At 38.1% G+C, this 21,862-nt stretch overlaps 1 protein-coding gene across 14 annotated transcripts in view; it reads left to right on the top strand.

The window, feature by feature from the left end:
* LOC135092941 (uncharacterized) overlaps positions 1–21,862 on the top strand; it is a 393,086-nt gene that overhangs the window by 54,185 nt on the left and 317,039 nt on the right. For 13 of the 14 annotated variants that reach the window (XR_010263124.1, XR_010263132.1, XR_010263131.1 and 10 more), the window contains one exon: positions 16,174–16,271. The gene's annotated coding sequence lies outside the window, so the exon portion shown is untranslated. Of the gene's footprint in view, positions 1–16,173; positions 16,289–21,862 lie in introns of all 14 variants that reach the window. The other variant, XR_010263128.1, reaches the window with a different exon arrangement.

The following is a 21,862-nucleotide window of genomic DNA, read 5'->3' as shown; positions in this document are numbered from 1 at the left end:
GACTTGTAATCATCCTAACACACAGGTAAAGGTAATATAGATTATACTTAAAGAGAAATTGCATGGAATTGTTTCGGAAATCAACAGGAAAAAATGCAGAGAAAAAAAAATGCAGGAAAAATTTAAAGCATAGTAAGGAAGAGAATCCAGGAAGTGATCGAGGAAAATAAAGAGGGAAATGAAAAAGAGAAATAAGAGACAGGGAAAATAAGGACTCGTATGGAGCACGTAGGAATTGTACGTTGAAATGCATAGAACTGAATGAAACAATGTGACATTATTATTATTATTATTATGATTAGTAGTAGTAGTAGTAGTAGTAGTAGTAGTAGTAGTAGTAATAGTGTTAGTAGTTTGACCAAAAAATACCACAAAAAATCGTAAAAAAAAAGAAAAGAAAAGGAAAAAAGGGCAAGGAAGTCCAAACAAGAGCCTGAACGCAACATAATGCAGCGGGGGTCAAAATAAAGGCTCGGGTCAGTCAGGTCAGCGGAGGAGTCAGGTCACGAAAAGTTGTTATGACCCATTTTGTTCCTTTCCCGACCTGATAAACAGCTGAGGGAGTTGTGAACGATCCTGCCAGACTTTACGGCCTCCAAGCTGCGTGTTGGGGGTGCCTAATGAAAAAAAAAATAATAATAATAAAATAAAAGGAAAAAAAATACAACATACTGCTTACCTGTCTACCTTCATACATACAAACATACAAACATACTTAGTCACTCATATATTTTGAATTATTTACCTTTTGTTATTATTTTGATTTCTTGTTTCTGCATACATACATACATACATACATACATACATACATACATACGAGTACATACATACATTATTATATTTATTAACGCTTGGGGATTTTAAATTATTCAACTTTTATTGTTACTATGATTTCTTATTTCTTCATCAGTGCATACATACATACACACATACATATACATACATACATACATTTGTACATACATACATACATGCATACATATATAAATATTTATATATATTGAATGATTTAGATTTTTTTGTCATTTTCATGTCTCGTTTCCTTATCAGTAGATACATGCATACAATCATAAATACATACATAAATACATAGTGATACATACATACATACATACATACATAAATGGATACAAAGGTACTGAGTTATTTATGCTTTATTGTCATTTCACTTTCCCTTCACACACACACACACACACACACACAACACTAAAAACACACAACACAAAACACTAAAAACACACAACACAACACAACACAACACAAAAAAACAACACAAAACACACACAAAAACAACCCACTGCCCTCTCTCCCTCCCCCCCCCCAAAAAAAAAAAAAAAAAAAAAAAAAAAAAAAAAAACAAGAGTAACTGCAAGAAGCCACCAGGCCTACACGTGGCAGTGCCTGAACAAAACATACCCAGCCATCTTTACCACAGATTCAAAATGATAGATTTCCCTTCTTTCCTCGTGAGTCTTACCCGTCTGAGTTCTTAAGGAGCGGGGCGCCTTCTCTGGTTTGGGACTTGCTGGTGGTAATGTCGCCTCGTTTATCGATACAGTACGAGAACCATTAGCAGGAAATACAGCGCTGTACGTAAGGTCAATATTACGCTGAATTTACATAGCGGAGAAATACTAGTGGTGTGTGTGTGTGTGTGTGTGTGTGTGTGTGTGTGTGTGTGTGTGTGTGTGTAACAGTGTTTAAAGATTTGACCTCTATGTCTTTCTGTTCGTTTGTCTGTATCTGTGTTTTTTTTCTGTAATTTTCTGTATTTTATGTATGTTTGTCTGTGCTTGTTTGTCTTTCTATTTATTTATTTATTTTTTTGGTATCTTTCTCTCTCTCTCTTTCTCTCTCTGATTGCACGAACCTTACATTTTTTTCCCTAGATAATTTGATCTAGTACAGAAATTTACAGATTTTTTTTTCTCTCACATTCGTCTTCTGATTTTCCTGGAGCATTTTCTGGCTTCATCTCATTATCATTTTCAGGGAATTTCATTATTAATATCTCGCCTCGCCTGGTAGAAACAAAAAGTGAGAGGCGAAAAAGAGTGAGAAAAAAGTTAAAATACGTAGTCCTTTTTATATGGCATAGGAATATACGCATGATTATAATTTATTAACCTTGTTTCCTTTTTACCGCGTGGAGGAAGAAAATATGAGGAAGCGAGAAAGTCAACAGAGAATAATTAGGTTAATTTACGATGGAGGGAGAGAAAGATTTCCTAGAGAGAGAGAGAGAGAGAGAGAGAGAGAGAGAGAGAGAGAGAGAGAGAGAGAGAGAGAGAGAGAGAGAGAGAGAGAGAGAAACATACATACAAGCAGACAGACATACAGAGATGGGCAAAGCTATAAATACATAGAGAAAAAGACAGGTAGAAACAGACAGACAGATAAACACAGAGAAATGTATATACAAAAAACAAACTTGAAGGAATATAGACATACATACATACATACATACATACATACGTACATGTATATATAGAAACAGAAACAAGTAGGAATATTAACAAAGAAAATATACAAAATAGAGAAACAGAAATAGAGAAACGTACATACAAACACACAGACATCAAGACAGCCAGTCAGATACAGAAACATTGCCAGACTGACTTTGAGAGAGAGAGTGAGAGAGAGAGAGAGAGAGAGAGAGAGAGAGAGAGAGAGAGAGAGAGAGAGAGAGAGAGAGAGAGAGAGAGAGAGAGAGAGGTTGATTCCTGGCATTGTAACTTTAATTGTTCATCTAAGGTTAGCAAGTGAGAGTGTTTCAGCATTTCCTCCTTCCCTCCTTCCCTCCTTCCTTCCTTTACTCCTTCCTTCTTTCCCTCCTTCCTTTCCTCCCACCGTTTCTTGCTTTACTTCTTCCTTCTTTCCTTTTTTTTGTCATTTTTCCATCCTTCCTTCCTTCCTTCTATCATTCATCCGTTATTTCCTTCTTTCCTTCGTTTGTTCTTTCCTTCCTTCTTTTTTCTTACTTCTCTTTTCTTCATTCCTATTCCTTCGTTGCTTTTTTCTTCCTCCCTTCCTTCCTTCCTTCCTTCCTTCTTTCTTCCCTCCCTCCCTCCCTCCCTCCCTCCCTCCCTCCCTCCCTCCGTCATTCATTTCTCTCTCCCTCTTTTCCTTTTAGTTTATTACTTGTTCCCTTCCTCCCTCATTCCACTGCTACTCTCTCTCTCTCTCTCTCTCTCTCTCTCTCTCTCTCTCTCTCTCTCTCTCTCTCTCTCTCTCTCTCTCTCTCTCTCTCTCTCTCTCTCTCTCTCTCTCTCTCTGCGGAAATGAATAAATAAAATACACAAATAAAAGTAAAACAAGGTCAGAGAGAGAGAGAGAGAGAGAGAGAGAGAGAGAGAGAGAGAGAGAGAGAGAGAGAGAGAGAGAGAGTCAAGATCTCAAGGGCACTTTACCTATAACCAAACAAACAAAATAGAAAGAAAAACACTTCAGATTCTCGAAAAGTTTGGCTTGCATGGAGAAAATTCTTGGAGGAGGAGGAGGAGGAGGAGGAGGAGGAGGAGGAGGAGGAGGAGGAGGAGGAGGAGGAGGAGGAGGAGGAGGAAAGGTGGTGGCAGTGTTGGTGGTGGATGGATGTAGAAGAGGAGGAGGAAGAGAAGGAAGAGGTGAAAGAAGAATAGGTGGACAAGGAAGAGGATCACGAAGAAGAAAGGGAGGAGGAGGAGGAGGAGGAGGAGGAGGAGGAGGAGGAGGAGGAAGAAGAAGAAATAAAAAATAAGTCGTTGCATGTGTATTGTAACATGTGTATTGTAAAATGAGAGAGAGAGAGAGAGAGAGAGAGAGAGAGAGAGAGAGAGAGAGAGAGAGAGAGAGAGAGAGAGAGAGAGAGAGAGAGAGAGAATCCTTATGTAGCTAATAAATAGTTCTTGGTGACATAAGCTTCAATCTCTCTCTCTCTCTCTCTCTCTCTCTCTCTCTCTCTCTCTCTCTCTCTCTCTCTCCGGCAATTTAAGCCCCTGGGGATTGTGTTGCAACGAGTGTGTGTGTCTGTGTCTGTCTGTAATTGTCCTCACGAGCCCTCGCCGCGCACACACACACACACACACACACACACACACACACACACACACACACACACACACACACACACACACACACACACACACACACACACACACACACACACACACACACACACACACACACACACAGGAATCGCTATTAACAAGGTCAGAGAGAGAGAGAGAGAGAGAGAGAGAGAGAGAGAGAGAGAGAGAGAGAGAGAGAGAGAGAGAGAGAGAGAGAGAGAGAGAGAGAGAATTTAAGTTCTACACATTTTGTTTGTAAATCTTGTTGGTAGAGGAATATTTTTGTGCTTTACCTAACCTAACTTAACCTAAACTTATCTAACCTAACCTAACCTAACCTAACCTAACCTAACCTAACTTAACCTAACCTAACCTAACCTAACCTAAACTTATCTAACTTAACCTAACCTAAACTTATCTAACCTAACCTAACCTAACCTAAACTAAACTTATCTAACCTAACCTAACCTAACCTAACCTAACCTAAACTTATCTAACCTAACCTAACCTAACCTAATCTAACCTAACCTAACTTAACCTAAACTTATCTAACCTAATCCAGTCTAACTTAACTTTACCTAATCTAACCTAACCTAAACCTACCCAAATTAACTAACTTCTAACTTAACGTAACCTACTGTAACCTAATCTAATTTGAACTTACCGAGACTAACTTAACCTAACCTAATTTAAACCTACCCAAACTAACCTAACCTAACCTGACTTGAACAGAAATACACGTTTGAATTAGGTGTACGAATTTATGTACGAGAGAGAGAGAGAGAGAGAGAGAGAGAGAGAGAGAGAGAGAGAGAGAGAGAGAGAGAGAGAGAGAGAGAGAGAGAGCAAAGGATATTAAAGTTGTGACCTTCAAAACACTACATTTTCATATTGTTATCTCCATTTTCCTTGCAGACTACGTGTATTCCACTATTTTTCGTTTTCTTCTCTTTTTCTCCCGTTTTCTATTTATTTTATCGTGTCATTTTATTTCCTTTATTTTCGTTTGAATTTGTGTTGGGAAATGTTTCGTGTTTTGGTTCTGGTCTTCGTTTTCTTTTGGGTGTGTTTGTGATGCGTTTGTGACGTGTTTGTGTTCATTCTCGTATTTTGAAATGCTTTGTTCTCTCATCAGGACTCTGTTCAAAGGTCACAGAGATGATTAGTCAGGTTCACTTGCGTGGTTTTCTCTTTGATGATACAAAATCCTTGTTTAGCCATCAACAAAACAATGAAAACCCTCAATTTAGTGTCTGTTATACTTTCACTAAAATTTGAAAACACGCTTGAAATTTTCCTGTACTAGAACTTTGCAAACTATCATTAAATTCATAAAAATTCCTTGAATACGCCAATACCTTGTTAAACTTCCACCAAAATAGTGAAAACATCAAAGAAAATCGTTATAATTTTCACTCGAGTCTATTAAAATATCACAAGTAATATGAAAAGACACTTGAAAACTCCAACACACTTGAAAAAAAAAATAATAACTTTCAATGAACACATAAAACTTAAAAAAATGGAAGCTTTTAAACTGTAGAATGGAATCAGGAACACATCCTTGAAAACCCCAATAGCATGCATTAACAGAACCACGAAAACACTTATAAACTTTAATAACTTCCATTGTTTAAGGTAATCCAGACAAGGCAATGAAACACTTCAAAATTTGTTCCTTAATGCGACGAAGTTTCACTCCTAACTCTTCTGCTTTTTTTAAAATATTGCCTCGTTTCAACTCAAAAGTGTTTGCGTCCAGCGATATTTCAAGATAAGTACAGTTTTCAACATTGTTCAGGTCAACACAGTATCCTTGGCATTTATTTTATTGATTTTTTTTTCAAATTTTTTTTTTGTATATCATAATTTTTCTTGCTTTCCTATATTTTTTCACTTACTTTCTCGTGTATCGTATTGATTTTTCTTTTTCTTGTTTGTTCATCTCAATTTTTTTTTAACCATTTCCGTTTTTTATTGTGTGTTTTCGTTTCTTTCATTCTTTTCTTCTTTTTCTTCATATCATCATCATCATCATCATTGTTGTTGTTGTTGTTGCAGACAATCCCGCTGGCTACGTTGCAACAGTCACTCAGAAGGATGCGAAACAGAGGAAGAGCATTTACGAAGCTTTGTTTGTGATGCTAAGTTCTGTGTTGATGGATTAGAGAGAGAGATGGATTAGAGAGAGAGAGAGAGAGAGAGAGAGAGAGAGAGAGAGAGAGAGAGAGAGAGAGAGAGAGAGAGAGAGAGAGAGAGAGAGAGAGAGAGAGAGAGAGAGAGAGAGAGAGAGAGAGAGAGAGAGAGAGAAAGTAGGTAATAAAAATAAGAAAATATAGAACACACACATAAAAAACACAAATTCATGTAAAATAAAAAAAAAGCAGAAACGAAAAGGAAAAAAATGAAAGAAAAGGAAAAAAAATACGCTGAATACACAAAATTTTTTTCCTCAGTGAAGAAAACAGAAACCCACTTTTCCAAAATTCGAGAGACACGCCACGTACATGAATGGGTAAAAAACTGTCACGTACACACACACGTACACACACTTATTATTTTTTTACATACATACATACATACATAGAGTACATGGTCTGGTACAGTCGTCATGTGTATATATTTTTCCCTGTGTATTTATTTATTTATTTATTTTTTTATTCTCTTATTCCCAAATTTCAAGTATGTTTGGTATGTTTTTTTTTTACTTTTTTTTTCAAGATCTCTCTCCTAAGTTATATTTTTGCTCCTCCTCCTCCTCCTCCTCCTCCTCCTCCTCCTCCTCCTCCTCCTCCTCCTCCTCCTCCTCCTCCTCCTCCTCCTTCTCGTAATTCTACTTATTCTCCGTTTCCTTTTTCCTTCCTTTCGTCCTCCTCCACTTCAAATCATTCTTTCCCTTTCCTTCCTCTCTCCTTCCTTCCTTCCTCTCTTCCCTTCCTCCGTTTTTCTTAATCCTTGTTTTTTTCTTTATTTGTTTTTGTGAAGATTAAGCTTTTTTCCACCCTCATGTATTTTTTTTTGCTCTCTCTCTCTCTCTCTCTCTCTCTCTCTCTCTCTCTCTCTCTCTCTCTCTCTCTCTCTCTCTCTCTCTCTCTCTCTCTCTCTCTCTCTCTCTCTCTCTCTCTCTCTCATCATCATCATCATCTTTATCCTCGTTCTCCTCTTTCTCTGTTGTTGCCTCTCTCGATTCCTTCCTCCTCCTCCTCCTCCTCCTCCTCCTCCTCCTCCTCCTCCTCCTCCTCCTCCTCCTCCTCTCTTAGGTCAAGGTATATAAACTTTTGTCTCGGTTTCCCAACTCCTCCTCCTCCTCCTCTTTCCTTTCCTACTTGCACTTATCCTCTCTTCTTCCTCCTCTTCCTCTTTTTCCTAGCTTCCTTCCTCTTACTTATCTCCCATTTTCTTTTGAATGTCGTTTTCTTTTGTTTTGAAGCGACCGTAAAGAATTCTGAGAAGATACTTAAGCCTCTCTCTCTCTCTCTCTCTCTCTCTCTCTCTCTCTCTCTCTCTCTCTCTCTCTCTCTCTCTCTCTCTCTCTCTCTCTCTCTCTCTCTCTCTGGGCAGATTATCATCACTACATTTTCTTTTTTTCTCAGGAGTAATTGCATTTTCTATTTCTCGTTTTCTGTTACAATAGTCTTCAGGGGAGACTTCCGTGTTTATTTTTTGTGTCGTGTGTGTGTGTGTGTGTGTGTGTGTGTGTGTGTGTGTGTGTGTGTGTGTGTCTGTGTGTCTGTCTGTCTGTCTGTCTGTATGTGTATGTACGCGCGGGCACAATATTCTGCATTAAGAAATAGATAGGCATATGTCACGCCTACACATCAAGAAAAATATTTTAATAGAGATAAATAAATAGGTAAATAAGACAGGTGTATAAGAAAATAAAGAGAAAAAGAAAGGAAACGGGTTTGAATTGTATATAAAAGAAAACCAAAAGAAAAATATTTTAATAGAGATAAATAAACAGGTAAATAAGACAGGTGTATAAGAAAATAAAGAGAAAAAGAAAGGAAACGGGTTTGAATTGTATGTAAAAGAAAACCAAAAGAAAAATAAATAAAAAAAATAAGGATAAAATGAATAGATTAAAATGCAGTAAATGCCAAAATGATGATATTGTTAGTACTACTACTACTACTACTACTACTACTACTACTACTACTACTACTACTACTACTACTACTACTACTACTACTACTACTACTAATTTAAAGAAAGTAAAGAAAACCAACAAAATCATAATAATAGAAAAACAATGCCATTTACTATGAAAGAAAAAAGACGAAGGAAAATTTGAAAAAGAGAGAGAGAGAGAGAGAGAGAGAGAGAGAGAGAGAGAGAGAGAGAGAGAGAGAGAGAGAGAGAGAGAGAGAGAGAGAGAGAGAGAGAGAGAATATTCTGCACCCCATTTTCATCCCTCTCTCCCTTCCTCTCCTCCCTCTCCCCACTCCCTCTCCCCACTCCCCCTCCCTTCCCCCTTACACCCCCTTCCCCCTCCTTCTACCTCCCGAGTTGTCATGTGGAAGGATATCAGCTTTTTTTTTTCCTTTTTTTTTCCTTTTTTTGCGGTCAGCGAGAAAGGGAAACAGACGTAGGAGGAATGGGGGAGGGGAGGGGAAAGGGAGAGCAGGTGAGTGACAGATAGGGAAGGAATTACAAAGGTTACACAGGGAGAGGGGAATTAGGGAGGGGAGAAGCATGTAGGAATGGGGAGGAGAGGAGAGAGTAAAGGGGAGGACGAGAGGGAGAACAGGAAAGTGTATAAGAGAAGGGGAGGGAGGTACAGGGGAGAGGGAAGGGGTGTACGTGGAGGAAGGTAGAGGGAAAAGGAGGGAGAGAAAAGCAATGTGTTAAGGGGAAACGAGGGAGAGAAAAGGGGAAAGAAGAAAGATGAGAAAAGGGAATAAAGGAGGAGGAATGGAAGAGACATGGAGGTAAAGAAAGGGAAGAAGAAGAAGGAGCAGGAAGATAAAGAAGGGGAATAGGGAGGTCTAGAGGTAGAGAGGAAGAGGGGAGCAAGATAAGATAGATAAGGATGAAGGAAGGAGGAGAGGGGAGAAGGATAATGAGAGATAGAGGAGGGAGGAGAATAAGAAGGAATAAAGAGGGGATATTTAAGGGAAGAAGATCAAAGAAGATAAAGAGAGGAGCAGGAGGAATCTAGAAGGGGAAAGAAGAAGAGGGAAAGAAGAGTGGAGAAGAAGGGAAGAGCAAAGAAGAATAAAGGAAAAAAAAGAAAAATGTAGAGAGGAGAATAATAGAAGTGAAGAGAAGGAAAAGGAATGAAGAAAGGAAGAGGCGTGGAGAATAAAGAAGAGAAGAGGGGAGAAGATGAACAGGGGAGTAAAATGATAAAGAGGGGAGGGAACTGACAGGAAGGGAGGGAAGAGGGAGAGAGAGAGAGAGAGAGAGGGAGCGTGATAAGAAGTGAGAGAAATGAGTGTCTCTCTTCGTCAAGGGAGATCGTTTTGGTACATTTGATTTTCTATGCTCTCTCTCTCTCTCTCTCTCTCTCTCTCTCTCTCTCTCTCTCTCTCTCTCTCTCTCTCTCTCTCTCTCTCTCTCTCTCTCTTTCCGGTTTTCTTATTTATATTATATTTTCAGTGTATTTTTTCATGTTTTTGTTTTCTGTTTTCGTTTTTCATTAGTTTATTTGTTTATTGATTCTCTCTCTCTCTCTCTCTCTCTCTCTCTCTCTCTCTCTCTCTCTCTCTCTCTCTCTCTCTCTCTCTCTCTCTCTCTCTCTCTCTCTCTCTCTCTCTCTCTCTCTCTCTCTCTCTCTCCTTACGTTACCTCCTTATCTCTTCCAATCATCTTCCTTCCCTCCCTCATTCCTCTCCCCTTCCTCCCTCCTCTCCTTACCTTTCCTCCCTCCTTCCTTTCCAATAAACTATAAAAAAGAAAAAAAAATAAGTTCCCCTAATGAGAGCTGATTCCCGAGTCCTCCGTTTTCTCTAGCAGTTTCTTTTTCCAGCCAATTAGAATCTCTCACGCTCCCGTTCCCCTATTTTGATTGGTTCTCACGTGTTTGGGTTTATTTCGTCCCTTGCACTTCCGTAGGTTAAAAGAAATTTTTGTTTTATTTTATTTTTGTTTTTTTTCATTGATGTTTGTTTCGTTTTTGTTTTTGTTTTGTTTTGCGTTTGTAAGTTTGTTTGGTCATGCTTTTCTATTTTGTGGTTATTTTTTATTTATTATTTTTTTCTCGTTTTTTTCTTTCTTTGTATAACTTAGTTTCTTGATATTTTTTAGTTCTTTTTATATTTTTCCTTTTTTTCTTTTTCTTTTTCTTTTTATCATCATCATCATCATCATCATCACCATCATCATCATCATCATCATCATCATCATCATCATGACTTTTCCCTCCCCTTCGTTAATTACAGTCATAATTAATGTTATGCATAATTATTCCTCACAGCGTCACCATTTTACCTTACTACTACTACTACTACTACTACTACTACTACTACTACTACTACTACTACTACTACTACTACTACTACTACTACTACTATCACCACCACCACAACCATTAGACTTAAGACCAATGGACCTACGAGGGTAAAACTCAAACCATCACAACCACCACCACCACCACCACCACCACCACCACCATTACACCAAACAAAAGAGACACTTCCCACTGCCCTCTCCTGCCTTCCTTCCCTTCCTCCGGCCAGGCTGCGAGAAGGGAAGGCGAGAAGGAGGAGGAGGAGGACAAGGAGGGGGAATAAAAATAACACACTGGTTCGCCGCGGTTCCCGAAGCTTAGCGCAGCATCCCGCTTAGATAATTCGACACTCACACGCTCGGTTCGCCGGTGTGGTGCAAATTCGGTTCAGTTTCCTTTAGAGAACCATCGAGTGGAAAATCAGTTTTGGGGAAGAGAGTGTTAGGCGATATTTACATTCTTTGGGGTCGAGCTCTTTCTCTCTCTCTCTCTCTCTTCGAGGTGAACGGCAGGCCATCCAGGTCAAGGTTTTCTTACTTTTCTGCCCTTTTTTTGTATTGTTTTGGCGTTTTTCCCTTTGGTTTCTGTTCTTCAGTCCTCCTGGGTCAGAGATTTCCTAATTCGGAGGTTTTTTGTCTCTTTTTTTGTGTGTGATGTCTATTTTTTTTTTGTCGTCATTTGTTATTGTTTTCATATTTTCATGGCCTTTTTTAGGTTATTTATTTTTTCGTTTGGTTGTTGTCATCTGTTGTTTATCCTTATTTTTTTTTTATAGGGTATAGTTTTTTTTTTCTTACGCTTGATTCTTATTTTATTTTATTTTTTTTCAGTCTTGTATTATTTTCTTGGTATCTATTGTTTGTTCTTTTTGTCCTTCCGGGTCATAGTTTACTTACTTGGCTCTTTTCACTTTTTTTTTCTATTGTTCATTTCACTTTTTTTTCTTTTGTTCATTCTTCTGATTATTTTTTTCGTTTTACATTGCAGTCCTTTTTTCACCTTTTTTCTTTTTATTTTTATCTGTTGTTTATTCTAATTTACTGTAGTTTAGTTTTTTTTTCTAATGTTCTATTCTTCTGTTCATTATTCTCATTTTCTTTTATTCTTTATTATTTATTGTTTGCCCTTCAGCCCAGGAATTTCTTACTTGTTGGCTCATTCTCGATTTTCTTTTTCATTTTCTCTTCCTCTCTACTGGTCGATTTTTTTTTCTATTATAATAGTTTACATACTTCAGTGGGGATTATCTTACTTTTGGATCACTTTCTTCTCGATTTTTCAGTTTTTGTCAGGTGTTTTCTTTCTTTTTTTCCAGTTTTTTGTGTGTTGTTATTTATCGACTTTTTTTTTTCTAATCTGCTTATTCATATTTTTTTCTTCATCTGTAATTTTCTGGTTCTTTATTTTTCTTTTATTCGGGAGCTTTTTCGTGGTTTTGTTTTTCCTCTATGTTTACTTATTTATTTTTTTCTCTTCCGTTTTATTTTTTGAAATGTTTTTTTCTTCTTATTTTTGAACTCTTCTCTTTTAACATTTTACTTTTTCTATTTATTTTTGCCTTATTTTGGTATTTTTTCATTTTTCCGATTTTTTTTTATTGCTATTTATCGATATTTTTTCTATTTCCTTTATTGTTTATATCTTAATTGGGTACTTTCAACTTCAGAGGTTTTTTCTTTTTTTCTTATTTTTTTTTGTTCTGGTAAAACTATTCTAATTTGAAGCATTTATCTTTTTTACAATCTTTTTCATTTTTACTTTTTTTTATTATTTGTGCATTGATTTCTTTTTTAATTCCAAGTATTTTTTTTTCTCAGTGAAGTGAATTTTTTTGTTTCTAGAACACTGCATATATTTTTTATTCGTCACTTTTCTCATTTTTCTTTCTTCGATTTTTTTTCTTCTTTTTGGGTGTTTTTTCTTAGTTTTTTTCAGTGCTTTCTGTGGAATCGTTATTGCTTTTTGTATTCGTTGCTTTTCTTTTCCTTTTTCTATTTTGAGTTTCATCCGTTACTTATCTTTGTGGCTCTCGTTCACCTTTTTTTTTTTTCATAAACTTTACTTGAATTATCATTCTTGGGAAGTTTTAGATTTCTTGTTTTTTTCATTTTGTTTTTTCCATTTTTTATTTCTTTTCTTCCTCCTCCTTTTCCTCCTCCTTTTTCTTTCCTCCTCCTCCCACTCCTCCTCCTCCTCCTCCTCCTCCTCCTCCTCCTCCTCCTCCTCCTCCTCAATTACGTCTCGCCTCCTCACTTCCTTTGTTTCATTTCTAGTTACGTTCCTGTTTTCTGCTCTTTTGTTTTCTCATTTTCCTTTTGTCTTTCTTTATTATTAGTTTCTGAAGCTTCGGTTGTCTCTCAGTTACCAAATTTAATATGGCACACATTATTTATTTATTTTTTTTTATATCTTTTTATAGTTATGAATGAATATATTTTAACTTGAATTTTTTGCTTAATTTTTGTTTCATTTATTTAGTTATGATTTTTTTTTGAATGCACATCGTTTTTTTTTGTTTCGTGTTTCTATATTACATTTTTTACTATTTTCATTTCAGTTTTACCTGATATTTTTTTTTAGCAATACATATAATTATTTTCCTTACCTGCAATTATGGTTACTGGAAAAAAAAATTGGATTCACACACACACTCACACACACACACACACACACACACACACACACACACACACACACACACACACACACACACACACACACACACACACACACACACACACACACACACACACACACACACACACACACACACACACACACACACACACACACACACTTACACAACACCTCGTTAACTTGACCTTTTTAACTCCATTTTTCCTCCTTGACCAAACACACTCGAAAAAAATAAATAGGAAAAAAGGAGAAGCAATTTGGATCTCGGAGTCTGACTTGTTTAATTCTTTGCTTGTTTCCTTTCCTCTCTCTCTTTATTTGCTCCAACTCTCACTTGAATCCTTGTGTCTATTGACTTTATTCTCTCTCTCTCTCTCTCTCTCTCTCTCTCTCTCTCTCTCTCTCTCTCTCTCTCTCTCTCTCTCTCTCTCTCTCTCTCTCTCTCTCTCTCTCTCTCTCTCTCTCTCTCTCTCTCTCTCTCTCTCTCTCTCTCTCTCTTTTAATGAGAGTTTATGTTTGTCCTCGGGGTACGCTCTCTCTCTCTCTCTCTCTCTCTCTCTCTCTCTCTCTCTCTCTCTCTCTCTCTCTCTCTCTCTCTCTCTCTCTCTCTCTCTCTCTCTCTCTCTCAGTTGTTTTCTTCTTATTTTAACTTTTATAATTTCATATTGTCATTGTCATAATTTTTTCTTTTCATTTTTTCATTGTTGTTGTTGTTGTTGTTGTTGTTGTTGTTGTTGTTGTTGTTGTTGTTGTTCTTCTTCTTCTTCTTCTTCTTCTTCTCCTTCTCCTTCTTCTCCTTCTTCTTCTTTTTCTTCTTCTTCTTTTATTATCTTCATTTTCTTTGCCTTCATCCTTTTCTTCTTACCAAGCAGCACCCTCCTCCTCCTCCTCCTCCTCCTCCTCCTCCTCCTCCTCCTCCTCCTCCTCCTCCTCCTCATCTTTCTCCTCCTCCTCGCCAAGTTGGGCAAACGCATGTCACGTAATCAATCAGCGAGGCGAAGCTTCATTAATTGTCTCGAAACGCAACTTGAGACACTGAGCAACGGTGTGTGTGTGTGTGTGTGTGTGTGTGTGTGTGTGTGTGTGTGTGTGTGTGTGTGTGTGTGTGTGTGTGTGTGTGTGTGTGTGTGTGTGTGTGTGTGTGTGTAATATTGCCCTCCCGAAATAATTAAATGGGAGTTTGTCATGAGAACGAGCGAATAATAAAATAAACAAAGGAAAACGAAGATATTATAATTTCAAAGTAAAAAAAAAGGAAGAGCGTGGAGTGAATAAAAAAAAATAAGATATGAGCATACAAAGCATACAAATCATTAATAAAAAAAAAAAAACTTGTCCATTTTAAAAAACATACATAAAACATACAAGGAAGCAAAGGACCAAACAAACAAATAAACAAACTAACTAACTAACTCGGAGTCAGTACGAAATGGAAAAACAAACAAACAAAAACAGAAATAGAAAGAAGAAAATAGATCTCATATAATTTTTCATCCCTCTTTTTTTTTTCGTTGTTTTTCATTCCCTTAAATTCATGAAGCGAATTGGATTTTTGGGTGATTTCATTTGCATATTAACGAGAGCATTAGCATAATCATCTGGCGGTGGCTGGAGCGAGGGAGGCGGCGTGTGTTGTGTGACTGGAGCGTGAGATGGAGTGTGTCTGGCGCCGTGTCTGTGATGGAGTGGTGTGAAGGCTGCCTCTGCATCACATTACCTCTTGACCCCAGCGACTTTTACGTAATTGCATGTTCTCCTCATTTGGCTTCTCCGTGCAAGGCCTTCTGTTTTAGTCAGTGCTTTTATGAACTTAATGATTGCTTCTCTTCTGTGACCTCGCTGCACAAAACTTTCCGCTTTATTTTATTATTATTTTTTTTTACATAGGAGGGACAACAGCCAAGGGCAACAAAACTATAAGAAAAAAAAAAAAAACTGAGTTGCGCGTAAGACAAGCAGTTAACGGTTCAGGGAAACGCGTGTAAGTTGCATATGATCGTGTGAGTAAATACATGTATGCAAATTAAGTAAAGTTTATGAAACCTTAAACACCTTCCCTTGAACCCACGAGTGCCAGTTTTAGAAATTTAGGGACGCAACACAGTCTTGCTCTTTTGAACTTATGGCATATTTCTCATCTCCCGTGGCCTCGCTGCACAAGACTTTCTATTTCAGTCACTGCTCTTCTGGACTTACCTGTATTTTTCCCGCTGCACAAGACTTTCTATTTCAGTCGCTGCTCTTCTGGACTTATTAACTGCATTCTTCGTTTTATTCTTTGCTCTTTTAACGGCATGCTTTCCTCCTCCCGTGGCTGAGCTGCACAAGACTTCCTACTCATTATCATCATTATTCTGTTCGTCTCATTTATGGAAGAGTTAATCAGTGTCTTCACTCTTTCATTCCTTTCACGTGTGATTACTGAAACTCTCTACCTGTTTCTGCTTCTCTTATTTCCCATGGCTTAAAAAAAAAAAAAACTTGCTATCAAGGCTTTTGTTGAACTCAGGGTGTTATCTTCTCTTTCAATTTTTGGAAACGGGACTCCTTAATGCAAAAATACAAATAAAAAAAAACATTATTCTGAATCTCCCTGTATTAGATGGCCCTTTTGGTGCTGTGTATGGAAAATAAGATTGTTTGAATAGCAGCCTCAGTGTCACTCAGTACCTTTTCCTCTATTTTCCCGTATGTGAGTCTCCCTGCGTGACGATAGAGCAAGCCACATGTACAGGGACTGGAATGTCATGACGGCTCTACTCGTATCACGCACTGTGCCGTTACAATGTGTCTTGCAAGATAACACTCTAAACTTGCACTGCACCTTTCCCTAACGTAACCTATCCTAAAAAAAATTGACCTAACCTAACATAACCTAACCTTTTCTTACGTATGAAGGAGATTAGCAAATTTATTTATCTTTCTGTAAAGAAAATAAATAAAAAAAAAAGCGCAAAAAAGAAAGTAAAAAATGAAACAAAAAGAAAAAAGAAGATTTATTTCCGTAGGTGTACTGATATTCTTTGTTTTTCTTTCCAGTTCACAAGAGAGGAAGACCAAAGGGCAAAAAACAAATACAGGAAAAAAAGGCCCGCTATCTGTTTCCACATAAGAGGGAAGGATACTAAAGAAAAAAGGCAAGTCAAGTTTGGAAGTGAGTAAAGACATCTATGCATAATAATGAGAATACTTTGTCTGTCTGTCTATCTGTCTCATTTCTTCACAGTAATGATGCCGAATTAGGGGACGAACATTAAAACCATTCAGCTGGTATGATTGATAACCCTTACTGAAAACAGACAATCCACCCACTCAGATACTTAGCTTTACGTTCATCCAATCAGTCAGTCAGTTGCATTGTCAGGCATACATTCAATCAGTCAATCAGTCACATACACAATCCGTCAATAATATATGATCAACACAATCAGTCATTTAAAACTCACACAGTCAGTCATAGTCAAGAATACCGTACTTTTTTTTTCTGTCAGTCATACACTCATCACTCATACAGTCAAACATTCCTTCACTCTCCTAGCTCCGCCACTTCCTCCTTGTGTAACATTCATGAATAAATCTCCCTTCACCTTCCTCCCTTAGACTGGCATTACAGATTCACACCTTCATTAGCTTCCTGGTACGCTCAGAAAAATACATGAAAAAAAGGAAAGGAGGGAAGAAGGAAACTACCAAGACAGGTTTTTTTTTTTTTTTTTTTTTTTTTTTTTTAGAAGGTACAGCATTTGTTTGCCTTTTCCCTCGTACTTTCCTTTTTTTGTTTCTTTAATTTTTAACTATTTTTTTTGTCTTTCTTTTTCTTTTCCTCGCTACTTGTCTTGGTTATTTGGTTTCGTTGTTGTTGTTGTTGTTGTTGTTGTTGTTGTTGTTGTTGTTGTTGTTGATGTTGATGATGTTGATGATGTTGATGTTGATGTTGTGGTTGTTGTTGTTGTTGTTGTTGTTGTTGTTGTTGTTGTTGTTGTTGTGCTTTTTTTCTTTCTTTTCCTTCTTTTGTTACATTGTTTCATTCATTTGCTTTTTATCTATTATTTCACCTATTATACTTTCAATTACTTAATTATTTCCTCTCTTCTTTTCTATCATCTTATCGTTCCACCTCATTATCTACGCCATCGTCTGTATTTTACCCTCTTCATTCTTCTATATCTCGTGTAATTTCCTATTTTCATCCCTATTATCTTTATCTATTATCTCAATTATCCTCTCACTTTATTACCTCCCCTATTATCATCTCTATTTGTCTCTCAATTCTCCTATTCATTTCTGAGTCTATTATTACAAAACCATCTTCTCTTTAATCAAATGCTAATATTTTTATAATTGATATTCGTTCCTTTCACTTGAAATGCATCTGTAATATAATAATAATAATAGGAGGAGGAGGAGGAGGAGGAGGAGGAGGAGGAGTAATAATAATGTTGCTTCCTCCTTTCTCTCTCTCTCTCTCTCTTTCTCTCCACTCATGAACGGCTAAGATTTCATAATGTGAGAAGTTGCTGGAGTTACGAGGCGGAAAGAGAGAGAGAGAGAGAGAGAGAGAGAGAGAGAGAGAGAGAGAGAGAGAGAGAGAGAGAGAGAGAGAGAGAGAGAGAGACTTTCCTATAGGATTTTTTTCCATAACCAGTGACTCTCTCTCTCTCTCTCTCTCTCTCTCTCTCTCTCTCTCTCTCTCTCTCTCTCTCTCTCTCTCTCTCTCTCTCTCTCTCTCTCTCTCTCTCTCCTTCTCATTCTTTCGTAATGGCAGGAAACTATTTTCTCACAATCTTCCCACGAAGCAGTACCTTGAGAGAGAGAGAGAGAGAGAGAGAGAGAGAGAGAGAGAGAGAGAGAGAGAGAGAGAGAGAGAGAGAGAGAGAGAGAGAGTGTATATATCCACCGGGAGGCAAGAGATAAATGGTATGTCAGAAAAAGCCACGAAGGAAATAAAACTGTCACTAAAATAAAAGGGAAAAAATTAAAAAGTTTACCACTACATTCATTACCTTGAGGAAATATTTCGCCGGAAAATAACCCTTCATAAAACTGGGCTAATTTGTGCTTCTGCTTTATTTTTTTGTTTTTTATCCTTTTTTTCTCTCTTTTCATTTTTTTTTTCTGTTAGGTTATATTGTCTGCCAGTAAAAAAAAAAATCGAAAAAAAAAACAACAGATAGAGAATTTTGTCGCTACATTTACAACTACACGTGAAAATTACCTTAAAAAAAACAAAATTTAACCTAACCTAATTCACAGTACGTACTTCAGAAACCATTAAGCATTCATAGCCAACAATAACAACAACAATAACAATAACAACAACAACGCTGCATAAAAGCCCTTGATGGAAGAAAATATCAGTCCCCCCTAAAATGACAATAGAAAATGGGCATAGAAGGAGGAAAAAGACACAGCTTGGAGGGAATCGGGTGGTCAGCCTCGCCCTGCCACTTGTAATGCAGTATTCTGTAACCTTTTAAAGTTGAGATGTTTTCAGTTCTGTGTTGGTAACAGTGATTGTAGCTTCCTCCACTACTTTCAGAAGGCTTTATTTGAAGTTATACGAGTTTTTAAGGGTGTTTTTAGGGCTCTAGGGACAGATTAACAAGATTTCTACTTTGTTAATAGGAAAAAGACTCTTAAGAACCCGGTTAATCATCTCAGTGGTCTTTGAAAATAGTTTTGGTGAGAGTAAATCATTTCATAAAACTGACCAAAGTAATGACATGCTTGATACACACACACACACACACACACACACACACACACACACACACACACACACACACACACACACACACACACACACACACACACACACACACACACACACACACACACACACACACACACACACACACACACACACACACACACACACACACACACACACACACACACACACACACACACACACACAGAGAGATTGGCGGCTGTAATGAAACAATGATTTTTTTTTTATGAATATTACAGTAATCACTCTACTCAGCTACAGATTAATTACAGAAAATTAATCACGGTCATTTCGAAACGGTCCAGTGTGCAATGAAACGAGGACACAGGTAATTGTAGCAAAGGAAGGGTTTGAGATGTCCACTATGAGGATGACCCGAGCTGGTGACACGTGTGAACCCAAAGTAATAATGGTAAAATAAAGCCTTCAGTTCCTTCCTGCTTTGTCTGGTGGGTAGGACACTGCTGCATAAACTTAGGAGTGTATGCTATAACAAAATAAGATTAGGGAAGTTGCAGGAAACCATTAGGCCTACACGTGGCAGTCCCTTTAATTAAAATACCTAGCTGCTTCCATCTATCATTCCCATCCATTCATTTATCTAATCATCTCTTAAAGCTCTCTAATAACTCAGCATTAACAACCTGATTACCAAGTCCATTCTGTTCATCTATCATAGTATCTGAGAACCAATTCCTTCCTATCTCTTTTCTTATTTTTTTTTCAAGCTTGAACTCATTTCTTCTTGTTCTATCCTGATTGCTGATCCTGAGAATTTTGCTTACGTCACCCTTTTTACATCCATTCATCTACCGTACTATTTGAGAACTAACTCCTTCCTATCTCTTTTCTAAATCTATTTCGAGCTTGAGCTGTAGTTGCACTTGGCTCGACGCTCATCTCCTTACTGGTCTTTGGTGGATGATGGAAGATTAGACACGTTTATTGATGAGGATAATGCGTCAGAACACCAGCTGAAGGAACGAGATCAAGGGGAAGACTGAGTGATATGAAGGGATGGAACTGCGATAGAACTGCAAATGATGGGAGTCACAGGAAGATTCAAGGGACACAAACAACTGGAGGAGCCTCGTGCATGGCGCCAACCCCTCACTCCAGGAAAACGGCGCAAGATGATGATGATGACTGCCACGTGTAGGCCTGATTGCCTCTTGCAGTTTCCCTTATTTTATGTTCTTATTCTTTTTTAGGTTGAGTGAGGTTCGATTAGGTTAGGCTAAGTCAGGTTAGGTTAAGTTAGGTTGGGTAAGGTTAAGTTTGATTAGGTTAGGTTAAGTCAGGTTAAGTTAGGGTGGCAAGGTTAAGTTAGGTTAGGCTAGGTTAAGTCAGGTTAGGTTAAGTTAGGTTGGGCAAGGTTAAGTTTGGTTATGTTAGGTTAGGTTAGGTTAGGTTAAGTTAGGTTGGGTAAGGTTAAGTTTGGTTATGTTAGGTTAGGTTAAGTTAGGTTAGGTTAGGTTAAGTTAGGTTGGGCAAGGTTAAGTTTGGTTAGGTTAGGTTAGGTTAGGTTAGGTTAAGTTAGGTTGGGCAAGGTTAAGTTTGGTTATGTTAGGTTAGGTTAGGTTAGGTTAGGTTGGGTAAGGTTAAGTTTGGTTATGTTAGGTTAGGTTAAGTTAGGTTAGGTTAAGTTAGGTTGGGCAGGGTTAGGTTAGGTTAGGTTAGGTTATGTTATGTTGTCAGGTTATATGTTAGGTTCAGTCGAGTTAGGTGTCTATTTATCAAGGAAGCGGAAGAAAAGAATGAACAGGTGGGTGATTTGTGCGCCGACTGCCCTAGACTGGCTTCGAACTGGGGCCATTGATTTGTAGCCAGACGTGCTAGCCACTGCACCGCTAGGACAATTGGCGAGGGCTATTTCATGCTGATATTACGATACCACCACCACCACCACCACCACCACCACCACCACCACCACCACCACCACCACTACTACTACTACTACTACTTCCTCCTCCTCCATCTCTTCTACTACTACTACTACTACTACTACTACTACTACTACTACTACTACTACTACTACTACTACCACCACCAGATAGCTGTCAGAAGGAGAGAGAGAGAGAGAGAGAGAGAGAGAGAGAGAGAGAGAGAGAGAGAGAGAGAGAGAGAGAGAGAGAGAGAGAGAGAGGGAGGGAGAGGGAGGGGATAAAATTTTCCTGATAGGTTTAGTTAAGACTCCCTGACGGCTTATGACTCTCTCTCTCTCTCTCTCTCTCTCTCTCTCTCTCTCTCTCTCTCTCTCTCTCTCTCTCTCTCTCTCTCTCTCTCTCTCTCTCTCTCTCTCTCTCTCTCTCTGCTTTATTCTCATTTGTCCTTTATCATTCCATCTCCTAACCTTTATCTCCCCTTTTTCCTTCCACCTTTTAACCTTTCCTCTCCCACTTCTCCTATTTTATTCCACCCTTCCTTTTCCCCTTTTTCCTTCACTCCCTCGTTTAGATACCGCCTCATTATTTCTCCTAAGCACCTCTCTCTCTCTCTCTCTCTCTCTCTCTCTCTCTCTCTCTCTCTCTCTCTCTCTCTCTCTCTCTCTCTCTCTCTCTCTCTCTCTCTCTCTCTCTCTCTCTCTCTCTCTCTCTCCTCCCTTTTTCTCCTTCCTACTTCCTTCCTTCCTTCTACTCCTTCTTCCTCCTCCTCCGCCTTTATTCCTTCGTCCTTCCTCTTCCTCTTCCTCTTCCTCCTCCTTCCTTGCGGATTATGTTTCATCCCCACATCATTGTTCTGTAATTATTCATCGCGTTTCACTTTCACAATGGTCCACTGCGTCTTGTTCAGCTTCACAATGCTTCAAATGCTTGTTATTCATCGTTTTTCAGGTTCACAGTACTCGTATCTGTCTCACAATGCCCCAGTGCGTGTTATTCACCATCTTTTAGGTTCACAATGCTCTAGATGTTTGTTTCTATGTTTTTTTGGCTTTGAATTATTCCAGTACTTGTTATCATCCGAAGACGAGAGTTAATGCTTAGTCGATGCTTT

Source organism: Scylla paramamosain, chromosome 41, assembly GCF_035594125.1.
Source record: "Scylla paramamosain isolate STU-SP2022 chromosome 41, ASM3559412v1, whole genome shotgun sequence".
Classification (NCBI taxonomy): Eukaryota; Metazoa; Arthropoda; class Malacostraca; order Decapoda; family Portunidae; genus Scylla; species Scylla paramamosain.
Note: the sequence above shows the minus strand (reverse complement) of the source record. Positions and strands in the feature narration are given on the sequence as shown.